At 37.5% G+C, this 15,511-nt stretch overlaps 1 non-coding gene across 1 annotated transcript; it reads left to right on the forward strand.

The window, feature by feature from the left end:
- Positions 1 to 14,941: 14,941 nt before the first annotated feature.
- On the forward strand, positions 14,942 to 15,047 carry LOC121208180 (small nucleolar RNA R71). The gene has a single exon (XR_005903129.1). It is a non-coding gene; the product is annotated as a small nucleolar RNA R71 (small nucleolar RNA).
- The last annotated feature ends 464 nt before the right edge of the window (positions 15,048 to 15,511 follow it).

Genomic DNA, 15,511 nt, shown 5'->3' on the forward strand with positions numbered 1-15,511 from the left:
GACTAAACACTGGTGAACTAATTAGAGTCAGAGATTATACAACATTGTGCTAAATTGGTAATGAAATAAGTTCGAGACATTAAATTGACAAGGTATGTGATATATATATACATTATAAATACGAGATTCTCGGTATATGCAGTTATATGTGCTATTGTGAATAAACACTATTTTGTTAATCATGTTCAAGAAATTATTTTGACTAAGTTTCGACATTTGAAAGTTGGTAAGAATTTCTGATGAATGGTGATAATTTTGGATATATGAGTTATGTGCTAGAATAAATCTCATGCCAGTATATTATATTAGGCTTTATGCTTATTCGACTGTATACGGGTAACGTTAACTATGAAAGAATGTGCTAAATGAAATAAATGTTCAGGTACGTGGAAGTTGATTTTCCTTTGGAAATAAGTTAAGTTAAATATTGATGCAAGATGTTAACATAATCTCGTATCAACTTATATATGTTGCTGAATTGAGAATTTAAAACCTTCAGCTACTGTATCAGTGGTTACTTGAAATAGCCGAAGATAAAGGATAGTATTAAATTCTTATTGATAGTGTTTTATTGATGAATGGGTGTGTGAAAGATTATCTAAGTTACATGTATAAAAAAATATTTTCATAAGATGTTAAATGAGTGTTGTCATGAACCAAATGAATATATATATATTTGAGTTATTCAGGCCTTGTGCCTAGTAGGTTTGGGACCGGTGAAGTGTATACTAGGCTAATAGCCTAATTAGTTGGTGGCTGTCAAGTTTATTCGGACTTTGGGTTAAGTAGGCTAGAACCTATGTGTGGGGTTCGAGCCTATACCTAGTAGGTTCAGACAGATGAGTAAATCGTGTTATACCTATGTGTGTTATTACCGAAATGAAAAGTAAGTGAGTAAATGTAAATTTTGTGGATATCTGTGATTTATTATGATCAAACTAAGAATGTTTTGTTAGTTAAAGCACTGAAGCGTAAGTTCGGAGTTGAGGAAACTAGGTGGGGTCTAGAGAACTCAACGAGAGAAAGTTACCCTATCCTATTTGCCGGTAAGATTTTCGGGGACGAACATCCCTAAAGGAAGGGAGAGTTGTGACAGTCCTAAGTAGACCCTAGTCGAAAAGTGGTTTCGGGACCACGAAACCGAGTTTTATAAATAATTGAAAGTTATATTCTATGTTCACGATGTGAGTAAATGCATGTGTAAAAATTTCAAGCATTAATTTTGCCATTTGTATGTGAAATTTTGAAACGGGACTTATGTGAAACATTGGTAAAATAGGTTAGGTAAATATATAAAGTGATCTAATAGAGCATGTATTCAAAAATGTGGGCTTGCATGTCAAATTACCCACTTTTGAGATGGTGGCCGGTCATGATATGGTGTTATATATATAATATGTATTGTGATTTAAGATATTATATTACAAATGAATTAATAAAAGAAAAAAAAAAGAGATATTAGATAATAGTTAGTGGGAGGAGAAACCAAAGTTGGTTCATCCTTGTCCTCCATTGCCGTAGACTAAAGGGAGGGAGAAGAAAGTTTGGTTGCTTTAATTTTTGGCTTAGAAGATGGCTAGAATGAGGTATGTATTGAATGAGTCTTGAAAATCTATGCATGTTTGAGATGATTAGTTCAAACTCTACTTATCACATGGATTAAACTTAGAATTTTGAGGTTTGAGGTTTGAGATTCGGTCAATAAGCTTGAAACTCATAGTAGTTTGTTTTGGTAAGCTTGGTATACGGATGATAGATGTGTTTTGGTTTTGGTTTGATAATGATGTTAATGATGGTGATTTTCGGTCATGTATTAACTTAAATTGTAAGTATGATTTATGGTATAATTTGTGTGATGGAATGGTCTTGAGATTTGGCTTAATTAAATGGGTAAAATGCTAAGTGCATTAAAGATGATGTAATGGTTATTTCGGTTTATGTGAAGTAAATATAGATGATGGTTATAAGCTGTTTTATAATTTGATAATGGTGATTAAATCTTGTAGTTAAGTGTTTAGATATATATATATATTAATAATGAATTTAGTGTACTTGCTATGTGAGAAATATGCAATGCTATAGGTATTTGATTATTAGATATGGTTATTCTAAGTTGATTTGTAATGGTATGATTGCATTGATGAATTGGTTTGGAAATGGTGGATAATATGTACATGAATATTAGGATAGGGCTTTAAGTTCATATTGATATGTAACACCCCGAACCCGAAACCGACACCAGAGTCGAACACGAGGTGTTAACTGGCTTTAACCCCTTATAAAATTTATTTTCCAGACACTGCCCAATCTGTGTACTAGTTGTTTTAAAAATCATATCTTGAGTTTCGTAACTCGAAAATCAGTTTTGTAATTTTTCCCAGAAACTAGACTCATGTGCCCATCTATGTATTTTTTTCTAGAATTTTTGGTCGGGCCAATTAGTACAGTTTATTAGTCAAATTCTCCCATGTTGCAGGGGTCGACTACACTGACCTTTGCCCATTACGACTTGAATATCTCCCTGCACGGGGCTTCAATACTGATGCCGTTTATTTCTATGAAAACTAAACTCAGAGAGGAATCTGTACATATATGATACGACCCCTAATTATCTCTGGTTAATTTATAATGAATTTCCAAAGTCGGAGCAGGGAATCCAGAAACCGTTCTGGCCCTGTCCCACAAAAATCTGATTATCTCTTAATATACTGCCCATATGATCTTTTCGTTACTTCCTCATGAAAACAGACTCATCAAGCTTCGATTACATAATTTATTCATCAATTAATTCCACTCCTACTATTTTTAGTGATTTTTCAATCTCATGACACTGCTGCTGCCAGCATCTGTTACGAAAGTAACTAGGTCCATTTCATGCCTACCCTTGATCTAACTCAATCGAACATTCGTGCCATTTTCGCATGGCTTAAAGTTTACATGCCAAAGTTAAAACACAACGTAATAGCTTATACATGCCAAAATGTTCTTCTAAGCCAACTAAGAAGAAAGTACCAAAACTTGCTATCCGGTGTGATGACTTCGATGACGGGCTGACCCCGCAAAAATAGATGAGTCCAAGCAACCTATAATGGGTGACAAGGAAACACCGAGTGAGTTTATAACTCAGTAAGTCATAAGCAATGCACTACCATCCATCAATAACATTATCACAAGAGGAAACAAAATGGAACGAGACAATTTACTCCATCCATACCGAACCATACCATAGTTCCTCCAACCTATCGATTCAGTTTCATATCAATTCATGCATTCACATTCCATATACTCTTCAATAGGACATTGAAGCATTTTCATAAATCAATTTATTTTCGTTACAATCAAACGACTAAACGGCCTTTCACCCATCCTACGATAAATTTTATGTACGTGACTTCAAGTATATTTGTCACATAGGTTCAAACTTACCGAGCTCAACACCAAGTATAAGCATAGCACCTATTAGCCATGTACTCAAGACACTTACCCGATCCACTGTCCGCGATCGACTCAATAGTGTCGCACACATAGTGTCCATAATGATTCACGAATGTATATTGAGTCCGCACACTCAGTGCTATATAATCAACTCGCACACTTAGTGCTACGTAATCAAATCGCACACTTAGTGCTACATAGTCAAACTCGCACACTTAGTGCCGCATGGTCAATTCGCACACTTAGTGCATCATATTCATTTCGTACACTTAGTGCAACATAGTCAAATCGCACACTTAGTGCTGTACAATTTAATCCCGCGCACTTAGCGCCAATCTCATGGTCATAAATGGTTATACCCGCACGTTTAGTGCCGAGATCAACAACTCAGTACATCTTACCTCTTTTCTTTTCATTCAACAATTTCATCATCACATACGTACATGCATATATATATATGTATATTTATTCATTCCATTCAGCATCAATACATAAACATTATGACCATTTGAAATAATACCAACTACATGCTTAATGACTTACCTTGTGTTGGGTAAGACGATTCCAACTCGGCTACTCAGTGATCTTTTCTTTGCCTTTGCTTGATTCTCCTCCTTTAGCTCCTTGAGCTTAATCAATAATTCACTAGTTTAACCATCTTGTTAAACATTCATATTTCAATTACACATGCTTATGTATGTTTGTATATTCGGCAACCATCCTCACTAATTACTCATGTTGATGGCCGAATGGATGTATGTGTGTACAATGTCAACTATAACATCATGTAATTCCACATATGACTACATTTCTTAAGTTCCACATCTTAATGCCCATTATACATAATCAAATTTAACATCATATATATATTTACTCATGTGGCCGAATATACATACTCCCATATAATATCAAGTACTCACTTTAAGTATATTGCCGAATATACTTAATCATACACACACCTAACCAAAATAATTTCTAAAATCTTTATATCATTTATAATACATCTAATTATCCTTTTTCACATTATCAACTCAAATCACATACATTATTTACTATAACATCTTTACATTCGGCATTGGTGTCAACCATAGTAGCCGATTCTTCCTACTTTGTACCCATGCATCTATTAATCCTTAGTTGGTTCAAACACTTCACACACTAGGATTCATCAAATTTTTAACAAGAAATAAAATCTCTAATCCTCAAACTACCATGGCCGAACCTTCATGGAGTTGCTAAGACTCCTCATTTCTACTTCTCACACACTCTCACATCCAAACCCTTTTATTAAACACCCAAAGTCAACCATCTCCTTACCTCATCACCAAAGACATCAAAATACCAACCAAGAACGTAACATTCATGGCCGAATGTCATCTCCATCATTTAACAAAGTTTGAACCATGGCTAGGTAGATTTTGAACTTACAACTTAAAATATACATGAATCTCAAAGAATAACATTAAACATACCTCAATCTAGTTACATGCATGGCCAAACTTCCTCCTAATCCTCTTCCTTAGGATTTTCGGTCAAAAGAGGTTGAAAAAGGATGAACAAAACCTTTCTTTCCTTCCTTTAGCTCACGGCAATGGGGTGTATGCATGAGACCATTATTATTTTTTTTTCTTTTTTTTCATCACCCTTCCTTTCATTATTTAATTATCATGCTTATTATTTTATTTTCCTTACCATACATCACTAACACAACATGTTGGTGACATGTTTCCACCCATAGCATGGCCGGCCACTACATATTAGGGAGGGGGAATTTGACATGCAAGTCCCCTTTTTCTTCCACATGCACTAATAGGTCCTCATGCATTGACCTATCACATTTTAAAATTTTCTCATATAAGTCCTATTGACTAAATTCACATGCAATCGACTAAATCGAAGCTTGAAATTTTCACACATTCATGATTACATATTCTAGACAATAAACATCACATTCAAACCTTTCGGTGACTCGGTTTAGCGGTCCCGAAACCACTTCCTGACTAGGGTCAATTTTGGGCTGTCACATGATAAGTATGCAATATAGGTATTTGGTATGTATATATATTGTTGATGTCGTATGCATTGGTCTTTTTTTTTATGATTTGTAATGGTAAAAATAAATTTGTATCACTTTGTGTTATTTATATAAGTGGCTGTATGTTCGGCCATGGTAATTTGCTATCTAGGTTCCATTTACAATGGCAAGTAATGTGAATTCTTGTTTGTGCATGTGAATTAGGTATTAGTGAAATAAACATAAAAGTTAGTCATGGTATATTTCATAAACACATTATGCACTGAAGTTATACGATTATCAACTGTGACTATTAAAGAAGTAATGTTGAATAAGTAATGAAACAAATTCATTTGTTTTAATTAAGGTCATGAGCAAAGAGGATCTAAATCAGATAGAGGGAAAGAGATAGCCGTCGAGTAGCCTATCCGCAGTTGCTCAAATAAATAAAGTAAGTTCTCAAGTAATTGAGTTTGATTCCTTTGTAAGTTTTAAGTTTTAAAACGGGATGACTATGAATTATGTATATACGTTAAGGGCAATGACTTTTCTAAATGACGGCATATATGATATTATGTTTTAAATATGTGAATGAGAACTTTACAGAGTAAATTGTATAAATCTGCTAGGGACAGCAGTAGTAGCGTGTTTTGGAAAAATTACCATAAATTGTGGGAGTTGAGTTAAAGGCTGAATAAATTATGTAATTAAAGCTTGATGCGTCTAGTTTTGTATAAAAGAAATCGTGTAAGTAAAGGGGTTGCCGATAATGAGATTTTCAAAGTTGTGTGAGACAGAGTCAGAACGGCTTCGAAATCCTATGTTCAGTATTTGGAAAATCATTATAAATCGTAAAAAAATGATTATAAGATAAAATTATATGTTTAGACTCCTGAATGAATTTAGTTTCAAACAAAATAAACGAAAACATATTTTGAATTTTGTACATTGAGAAATTAAATTCTTAGTGAAGAGTAGTCAGAGTAGTCAAGCAGTAAAATAGGGGAAATTTTAAGAAAAATCTGGTATTGATTGGCCAAACCAAAAATTCTGAAAATTTTGTGGATAGAGGATATACGAGTCTATTTGCATGGAAAATTAACGGCACATAATTTGGAATTACATAGCCCCAGTTACAAATAATTTAACAACTGTTGCTCAGGAAAACAGCTTGTAGAGAAATTGTGGTTATGTTATAAACATGGATAAAACTTGTTTTAGTTGCTCATAAGCTATTGATTAAACCCATACGTGAATTCTAAATTGTGATATTATAAAATGATATATGAGTGTTAGATGAATCTTTGATATTAAAATTTGTGAAATTGTAAGTTTATAAGTATTCGAATATGAAATGATAGTATGGCTTGAAATTGAATTATTCATTGGAAAATGATAGATGTAGATTCAGCCAAGACAAAGTGTATACATGAAAGTATATGTGGTATGTGAAGTATATTTGGATAATTGTGATGTGAATACATGAAAATTTATATTTTGATTTAGGATTTTATGTGATAAATGTGAATGTGTATATATGAGATAAGGCCGAATGACAAATGTGATGAATGTGAACATGCATATATGAGATAAGGCCGAATGGCCAATGTGATGAATGTGAACATGCATATATGTGATAAGGCCGAATTGCCAATGTGATGAATGTGAACATGCATATGTGTGATAAGGCCGAATGGCCAATGTGATGATGTGAACATGCATATGTGTGATAAGGCCGAATGGCCAATGTGATGAATGTGAACATGCATATGTGTGATAAGGCCGAATGGCCAATGTGATGAATGTGAATATGCATATATGTGATAAGGCCGAATGACCAATGTGATGAATGTGAACATGCATATATGTGATAAGGCAGAATGGCCAATGTGATGAACGTGGAAGTGTATATATGTGGTAAAGTCGAATGGCTAATGCGAAATGTGTATGAGATGGATATGAGGTAAAGCCGAATGGCTAATGCAAAACGTGTATGAGATGGATATGAGGTAAAGCCGAATGGCTAATGCGAAACGTGTATGAGATTGATATGTGGTAAAGCCAAATGGCTAATGTGAGATATGTATGAGATGTGTATATATATATATTATGGGCAAATGACAAACGGCGGAAGGTTTGTTTTATTAGATATTTGATGAAGTAAATGAATTACAAATATGATAGTCGATGTGAATGTTGTAACATGTGAATAAATATGCATGAAACTCTATGATGTAAACCCGGGATTAAAGACCAGATGACCATATGTGGTGACTATGTCTGGGTTAAGACCCGCTGACTCGTGTGGAGACTTCATCTGAGCTAAAGGTCTCGCCGATAATCCCAGTAGAGTTTAAAGTTATAAGACTTCGCAATAATAATTGCTTATAAATATATTCAATGCGAAAGGTTAAACAGGTATGTACTCCAAGTTTATATGTGAGCTTGATTTGAACTAAATCACAAGGTAATTATGTGATGCATACGTGAGCAATCTATGAGACTATTCCTATGATTATGTGACATCGGATCAGTGTGAGAGGTTATGTGAAATTATAAAATATATCTATGTCACCTGAGCTCACTTTTATGTGAAAGTTTATCTGCCTATCGTATATGATGAGATGTGCATATTCTGTAAAGGGATGGTTTGCCTGAAGGAAGAGTGAAATAAAAATACGAACAACTATGTTATAATTTGATTGTTATCTGTTGACACTGCTTAAAACTTACTAAGCATTGTAATGCTTACTCCGTTTACTTTGTTTCCTCTGTTTTATAGATCTCATTTGGAAGCTACAGACTCGGGGATCGTCAGCAACTAGTCACACTATCACTATCCACTGCTTGTTACTGTTATGTTTTGAATTATTTTATGGCATGTATAGAATAGACCAGTGGCCGAAGAATATTTTGGTTAATGTATATAAGCCATGCGAAAATGGCATCTTTTGAATGTGTACTTATAGAAGTTTAAATTTGTATCCCTGACTGTCTTTAGTATTTATCTGAAGGAATGTTCTCAAAAAAAAAAAATTCACTGTTCTGATACGAGTTTCAAGTCTGGTAATGCCCCTTCACCTATTCTGGCGACGGATACGGGATAGGGGTTTTATAGGTTGCATATTGGACTATACTGAGACTGTATTGGGCTTAGGCCCACACTGTTACTGTTTAAGGGCTAAGGCCCAGACTGTACTGATACTGAATAGGGCTCAGGCCCAGACTGTTACTACATGCACTGTTTCCTGTAGTGTGATAAGGGATTACACACTACGTTTTCGTGAACTCGCCCTTTCTTTTAATTGTACAGGTAATCCTCAGCCTTAGACGGTTTGGAGCTACGAGGGACTCAGGGTGGCCACACAGTCACGAATGACTTTATTATTTAATGATTTTATATTTGGATTTTGTTTTTGTAATAAGACCATTTAGGGTTTTAACTTTTAATTGGGCTATGATTTGGTATTTATCAACTGCTAGAGTAGGAACATCAGGTTTTCAAAATAATAACGTTTTCTGTAAGCAAACCTGCAACTTTAATACTGAGAAAAAATAACAAATGTATTGAAAACCATTCACATTTTAAACAGCATGAAACACCAGGCATACACGGGCTTTAAAACTATAAAGGCTTTTACGACAACCGGTTTAACACCATAAGCTTGTCGAGTTTTCAGGTACTTGATGTGGCACGTCAGATTCGGCCGTAATGTCTAGGCTGAGTTTGGGGTGTTACATTTAGTGGTATCAGAGCCAGGTTACAAAACTCGACTGTGGTATGGGTAGCAAAAAAATTGTTTTATTTTTTTCAAAATTTGGGTTTGCAAAGGGTTTTTCTAAAATTTGGTTTTGAAATTTATCAACGGAACTTGACTTGTTTCTGAAATGATGTTACTGGAAGTGTGGCACACCGAGTCTCCGGCACTAAATCTGTAAGTTCCCTGCTGGTATTTATTACTTAAAACTATAATGTTATGCTGAGAAACTGTTGTAGATGGTAACACAATACAGGAATTTCTAGTTAGAACAAAATGAGACTGTAAAAGACTGGTGGTGGTCGTGGACTCTCGATTTACGGAAATAAAGCTCTAAATACTGCTTATCATAAAATATCTTTTAATAACAACTAAAATTATAAACTGATAGCATAAAACTTCTAAATTCAGATAAAGCGTATCTCGATATGAGCACTAGAGGTACTCGTGGAAGGGGTACACGAGGCCGTGGTAGAGGCCGAGGGGGTGCTAGAGTCGGGTCTTCAGTGTCGGGTCACATGCCTGGTAGGGAGACACCGGCTTCACCAGAAATGGAGACTAGGTCTCATGATCGAGCAATTGGGGATAATGCCTTGTCTTAAGCGATGCTACGAGTTCTGGAAAGGGTTGCTGGAGCGAGTACGGGGACAGTGGCCTGGGGGTTAATTTCTGAGCGACTCTAATCTAATGGGGCAGAGATCTTTAGGGGTGTTTCTGGTGTAGCCTTGAAGATGGTAGAATATTGGTTAGAGGTTACGAAGCAGAAAATGGATGATCTTGACTGTACTGTGGAACAGAAATTGAAAGGGGCGGTGTCATTACTGTGAAATGAGGCTTACCAATGGTGGCTTACTGTGAGGGAAGGTACACAAGCTGACCGTCTGACATAGGATTTCTTCAAGACGTCCTTTTAGGGGAATTTGATATTATTTTAGGTATGGATTGGCTAGTCAAGCATTGTGCGAAGTTGGATTGTGCTACTAAGCGGTTGGTGTTGAGGACTTCAGAGGATGAGGAGGTGGCCATGATAGGGGAGCGAAGAGATTATTTGTCTAATGTGATATCGGTGTTAAGAGCGAAGAAGCTGGTTCGTAACGGTTGTAAGGCTTACTTGGCATATGTTAGCAATTTTGAGACTAAAAGTCTTTCTGTTGAGGACGTCAGAACTGTTAAGGAGTTTTCGGATGTTTTTTTGGAAGAGCTTCCTGGCTTGCCTCCAGACCGTGAGGTTGAATTCGGAATTGAGCTTCTACCAGGAACAGCTCCAGTGTCCATCGCCCCATATAGGATGGCACCGAAGGAGCTAGTGGAGTTAAAGGCTCAAATTCAGGAGCTGTTAGACCGATGATTCATTCGACCGAGTGTGTCCCCTTGGGGAGCACTAGTTTTGTTTGTGAAGAAGAAGGATGGGTCTATGCGTATGTGCATTGACTATTGTCAACTGAATAAGCTAACCATTAATAACAAGTACCCTTTACCGAGGATAGATGATCTGTTTGATCAATTGTGATGAGCTGCAATGTTCTCCAAAATAGGTCTTCGATCTGTCTACCATCAGCTGAAGGTTAAGGAAGTTGATGTGTATAAGATAGCGTTTAGGACTCGTTATGTTCACCATGAGTTCCTAGTAATACCGTTTGGATTAACGAATGCACCAACTACTTTCATGGACATGATGAACTGAGTATTTCAACCATATCTGGACAGGTTCATAGTAGTGTTCATAGACGATATTTTAGTGTATTCAAAAATCGAGGAAGAGCATGATGGACACCTGTGAATTGTTCTTTAAATTCTGAGGCAGAAGTAGTTGTACGCAAAATTCAGCAAGTGTGAGTTTTGGCTGCAAGAAGTGACATTTCTGGGTCACATGATGTCTTCCGAGGGGATTAGGGTTGATCCTCGAAAAATTAAAGCCATTTTGGGTTGGAAATCACCAAAAATTGTATCTGGGATTCGAAGTTTTCTGGGTTTAGCCGGATATTACAGAGGTTTTGTAGAAGTGGTTTCAGTGATAGTTGCACCTTTGATGAAGTTGCTGCGCAAAGGGGTGCCGTTTATTTGGTCCGACAAACAGCAAGAGAGTTTTGAGAAATTGAAAAAAGTGCTAACTGAGGCCCCTGTTTTGATACAGCCAGAGTCTGGAAAGGAATTTACTGTTTACAGTGATGCATCACACGTTGGGTTGGGGTGTGTGTTGATTCAAGAGGAAAGGTGATTGCTTATGTGTCGCGGCAGCTTAAACCACACGAGGCGAATTATCCCACTCATGATTTGGAGTTGGCGGCGGTGGTGTTTCCACTAAAAATTTGGAGGCATTATTTATATGGGAAAAGAACGATTATTTATATGGACCATAAGAGCCTCAAGTACCTCCTTACTCAGAAGGAGTTGAACCTTAGGCAACGATGGTGGATTGAGTTGCTTAAAGATTATGATTGTTCAATTGAGTACCATCTCGGTAAAGCTAATGTGGTAGCTGACACACTGAGCCGTAGAGTTGTCTCAGATTTAAGAGCAATGTTTGCTCGTCTTAGCCTGTACGATGATGGTAACTTGTTAGCTGAACTACAATAGAGACCGACTTAGACTGACCAAATTAAGGAGAAACAGTTATTGGATGAGTCGCTAGTTTCTCGTTTTCAACAAGTGGAAAATGGTGAGACTTTGGATTTTGTACTGAATGGGGAAGGGGTGTTATGTTTCTGTGGAAGAGTGTGTATACCGAAGGATTTTGATCTGAGGCAGTCTATTCTACGACAGGCGCATGGTAGTCCTTATGCCATGCATCCTAGTGGGAACAAGTTATACCGAGATCTTCGTGAGTTGTATTGGTGGCCTAGGTTAAAACATGATGTTATTGATTATGTGAGTAAGTGCTTGACATGCCAGCAGGTTAAGGCTGAGCATCAATTACCCTCTGGACTACTGCAGCAGGTTAAAATTCCACTTTGGAAGTGGGAGAAGGTAACCATGGATTTCGTGAGTCGGTTACTCTTGACGCCTACTAAGAAAGATTCAGTCTGGGTGATTGTAGATTGACTGACTAAGTCTACCTATTTTATACCGGTCCGCACTGATTATTCGTTACAGAAGTTGGCCAAGTTGTATGTGGATGAGATTGTGAGACTGCATGGTGTACCAGTTTCTATCATATACGACAGAGATCCTAGATTCACATCTCGATTCTGGAAGAAGTTACACGAGGCCTTGGGTACACGATTGGATTTCAGTACTGCGTTTCACCCTCAAACGGATGGACAGTCTGAAAGAGTAATTCAGATATTGGAAAATATGTTAAGAAGTTGTGTATTTGATTTCAGGGGCAGTTGGGAGGATTATTTGTCGTTGGTGGAATTTGCGTATAACAACAGCTACCAGTCCAGTATTCGAATGGCATCGTACGAAGCGTTATATGATCGTAGGTGTCGTACTTTTACTTTCTGGACTGAATTGGGTGAGCGACGAATTTTAGGGCCGGAGCTAGTTGCTGATACAGAAGACAAGGTAAAACTGATTCAAGAGCGGTTGAAAGAAGCATTTGATAGGCAGAAGTCCTATGCAGACTTAAAACGTAAAGAGGTCGAGTACTCTATAAGGGATTATGTCTTTCTTAAGGTGTCACCATGGAAGAAAATTTTGAGGTTTCGTCGGAAGGGCAAGCTGAGCCCTAGATTTATTGGGCCTTACCGAATACTTAAGCGTATAGGACCGGTTGCATATCAACTTGAGTTGCCTTCGGAGCTGGAAAGAATTCATGACGTGTTTCACGTCTCAATGCTTAGGCGATACCGTTCTGATCCCTCGAACGTCGTGTCAATTGAGGAAATTGAAGTTAGACCTGATCTAACTATTGAGGAGGAACCAGTATAGATATTGGAATGTGATGTTAAAGTATTGAGAAAGAAGTCGGTTCCACTGGTCAAAGTGCTTTGGCACAATCACGGTGTAGAGGTGGCCACGTGGGAACTAGAAGAGATGATACGACATCATTACCCTTATTTATTTTGACCAGGTAAATTTCGAGGCTGAAATTTGTTTATAGGGGGTAGAGTTGTAACGCTCTAAAAATTTAGGGACTGTAATTTTGCCGGGTTTGACACAAATCACATGTTTGGTGTGGTGGCTAAATGATTTGGGCGTGTTTGGGGGTGTCTGAGAAGGCTTGGGTTCAAGCTCTGGCTTTTGCAAAAATTTTGTTTTCTCTTAAAAAGAGCCTGAACATTGGCACCTAGGCTTTATGAATAATTGTGGTTGCTTGTTACCACAAAAATCCTTGTGGCTTGATGGCATGTGGCGTGATTTGGCAGATGAGTAGACTAGGGTTCGAATCCCATAGAAGGTAAAAGATGTTAATTTTGCTGCTTGGGACGGCAAGAGTTAGTAGTGGATTGAAACTCTGTTGGGTGAGAGTTTGAATGGGTCTTGGAGGTTGTTATGGAGGGATAAGGGGAGAAAATCTTAGAGGATTTCAAGGGATTTGAATTAGTAGGAGTTAGAGCCGAATAGGGGTGCTTGTGAATGCAAATTCGACTAAGAGGTTTTGAGGAGTGTGGTTTCGACAATTAGGAAGAGTATAGGCGCTGAATTGTTCTTAGACTATTTAGGGTTTTGCATTTTTGATCTCTTGATACCATTTCCCTCTTGTGCCGATATCTTTCAGGTTAAGCTGAAATTCTTTCCTGCTATTTCTCCCTTTCGTTTTTCACTCTGTGCAGAATACACTCTTTCAGTTCACTCTCTAGCCTGTGCCGAAACTCTTTTCCTTCTCTTCTTTCTTTCTGACCCCTTCTCTGGTTCTCTATTGTGTTTCTTCCCTTGGAGCCTTGACTGAATACCGCTTGCTCTTTAATTCTCATCTTATTCGGGTTTATCTTGGTGCTAGCCGGATATCTTCTTTTCTCTACTGAATTTTTCCCTACTTTGATCGAGGTAAGTGAGTTCCTCTTAGTTGTCGGGTTTTTATCAATGGTGGAGTCTTGCTAATACGGTTATCAAATGTAGTTTCACAGTGGTGCCGATTCTCTTTCTTCTTTCTATAATGGTCTCCCTCTTTAATCTCTTCTTTGTATCGATTGCTGTTAGGAGAACGTTCGTGTCATTGCATGCTTTGATTGTAGATGGTATTAGGGTTGGCCGAAAGCTGTTACCCTCCTCTCTTGGTTTATGTTTCGATAAGGAGTACAATTAGTCTAAGTTTATTACTTTTAAGGTTGCTAAATAGATGGGGTTTCTGTGAAGATTGTCGCCAATAGGTGAAGGTTGTTGGTTAAGGGTGGTCTGAGCCCTCCTTGTTCTATCAGGGTGAAGCACGTGGCATGTAATGATCTCTTCTCCAAGCAGGTGTGTAGTCGTACACCCAACCTTACTCTGTGTTCAATGATGAATGTCGGTGTGTAACCACACCAAGGCTATTATAGATCGGTAAAAGCCGAAAAGCCGGAGTTTTGGCTTTTGAGGCCTTGCAAGCATGCGATCGCTCGTGGGGTAAATCGAGCCCACATATTATGGGCGATAGGCTATAAGACCATTGCATGTGTTTCATGGACTAGGGCCGTTATTGGCCTTGTTGGGCCGAGATGAGCCGTGCGAGCCCAATGGACCTGTGGGCCCCACACGGATAGGATATGCCGTAAGTGACAAAATATGGAATGGGTCATGGAAAGTGCTTGACATTTTTCGAGTCGAAGGATTCAGGCCATTATGGAATGTTTGAACCTGAAGCCAAAGCGGTAACCCATGGTGAGGGAACCTTCTCAGTAAGTCTTTGTATCTCTCCCATGCATCATAAAGTGTTTCTAAATCCATCTGCACAAACAAAGAGATATCATTATGTAATTTAGTCATTTTAGCCGGCAGAAAGAATTTGAGTAAAATTTTTTTTGTTATTTGTTCCCAAGTAGTAATTGACCCTCGTGGTAACGAGTTCAACCACTGTTTAGCTGTATTCCTCAATGAAAAGGGAAACAAATGAAGACGTATGGCATCATCAGAAACGCCATTGATTTTAAATGTATTGTAAAATTCCAGAAGGTTTGCTAAGTGAGCGTTGGGATCTTCATCCTGCAAACCGTCAAACTAAACAAACTGTTATATCATTTGAATTATGTTAGGTTTCAATTCAAAAGTATTTGCAGCTACAGCAGGTCTAACTATGCTAGATTCAGTTCCTGTTAAAGAAGGTTTGGCATAATCATACATAATGCATGGAGCAAGATTTTGATTAGCCGCAATTGCAAGAGGTAGCTGATTGTCTTGGTTTTCAGCCATCTATTCGGTTGGGGTTTGAGTATCATCTTCTTGC

Source organism: Gossypium hirsutum, chromosome A01 (assembly GCF_007990345.1).
Source record: "Gossypium hirsutum isolate 1008001.06 chromosome A01, Gossypium_hirsutum_v2.1, whole genome shotgun sequence".
NCBI classification, from domain to species: domain Eukaryota; kingdom Viridiplantae; phylum Streptophyta; class Magnoliopsida; order Malvales; family Malvaceae; genus Gossypium; species Gossypium hirsutum.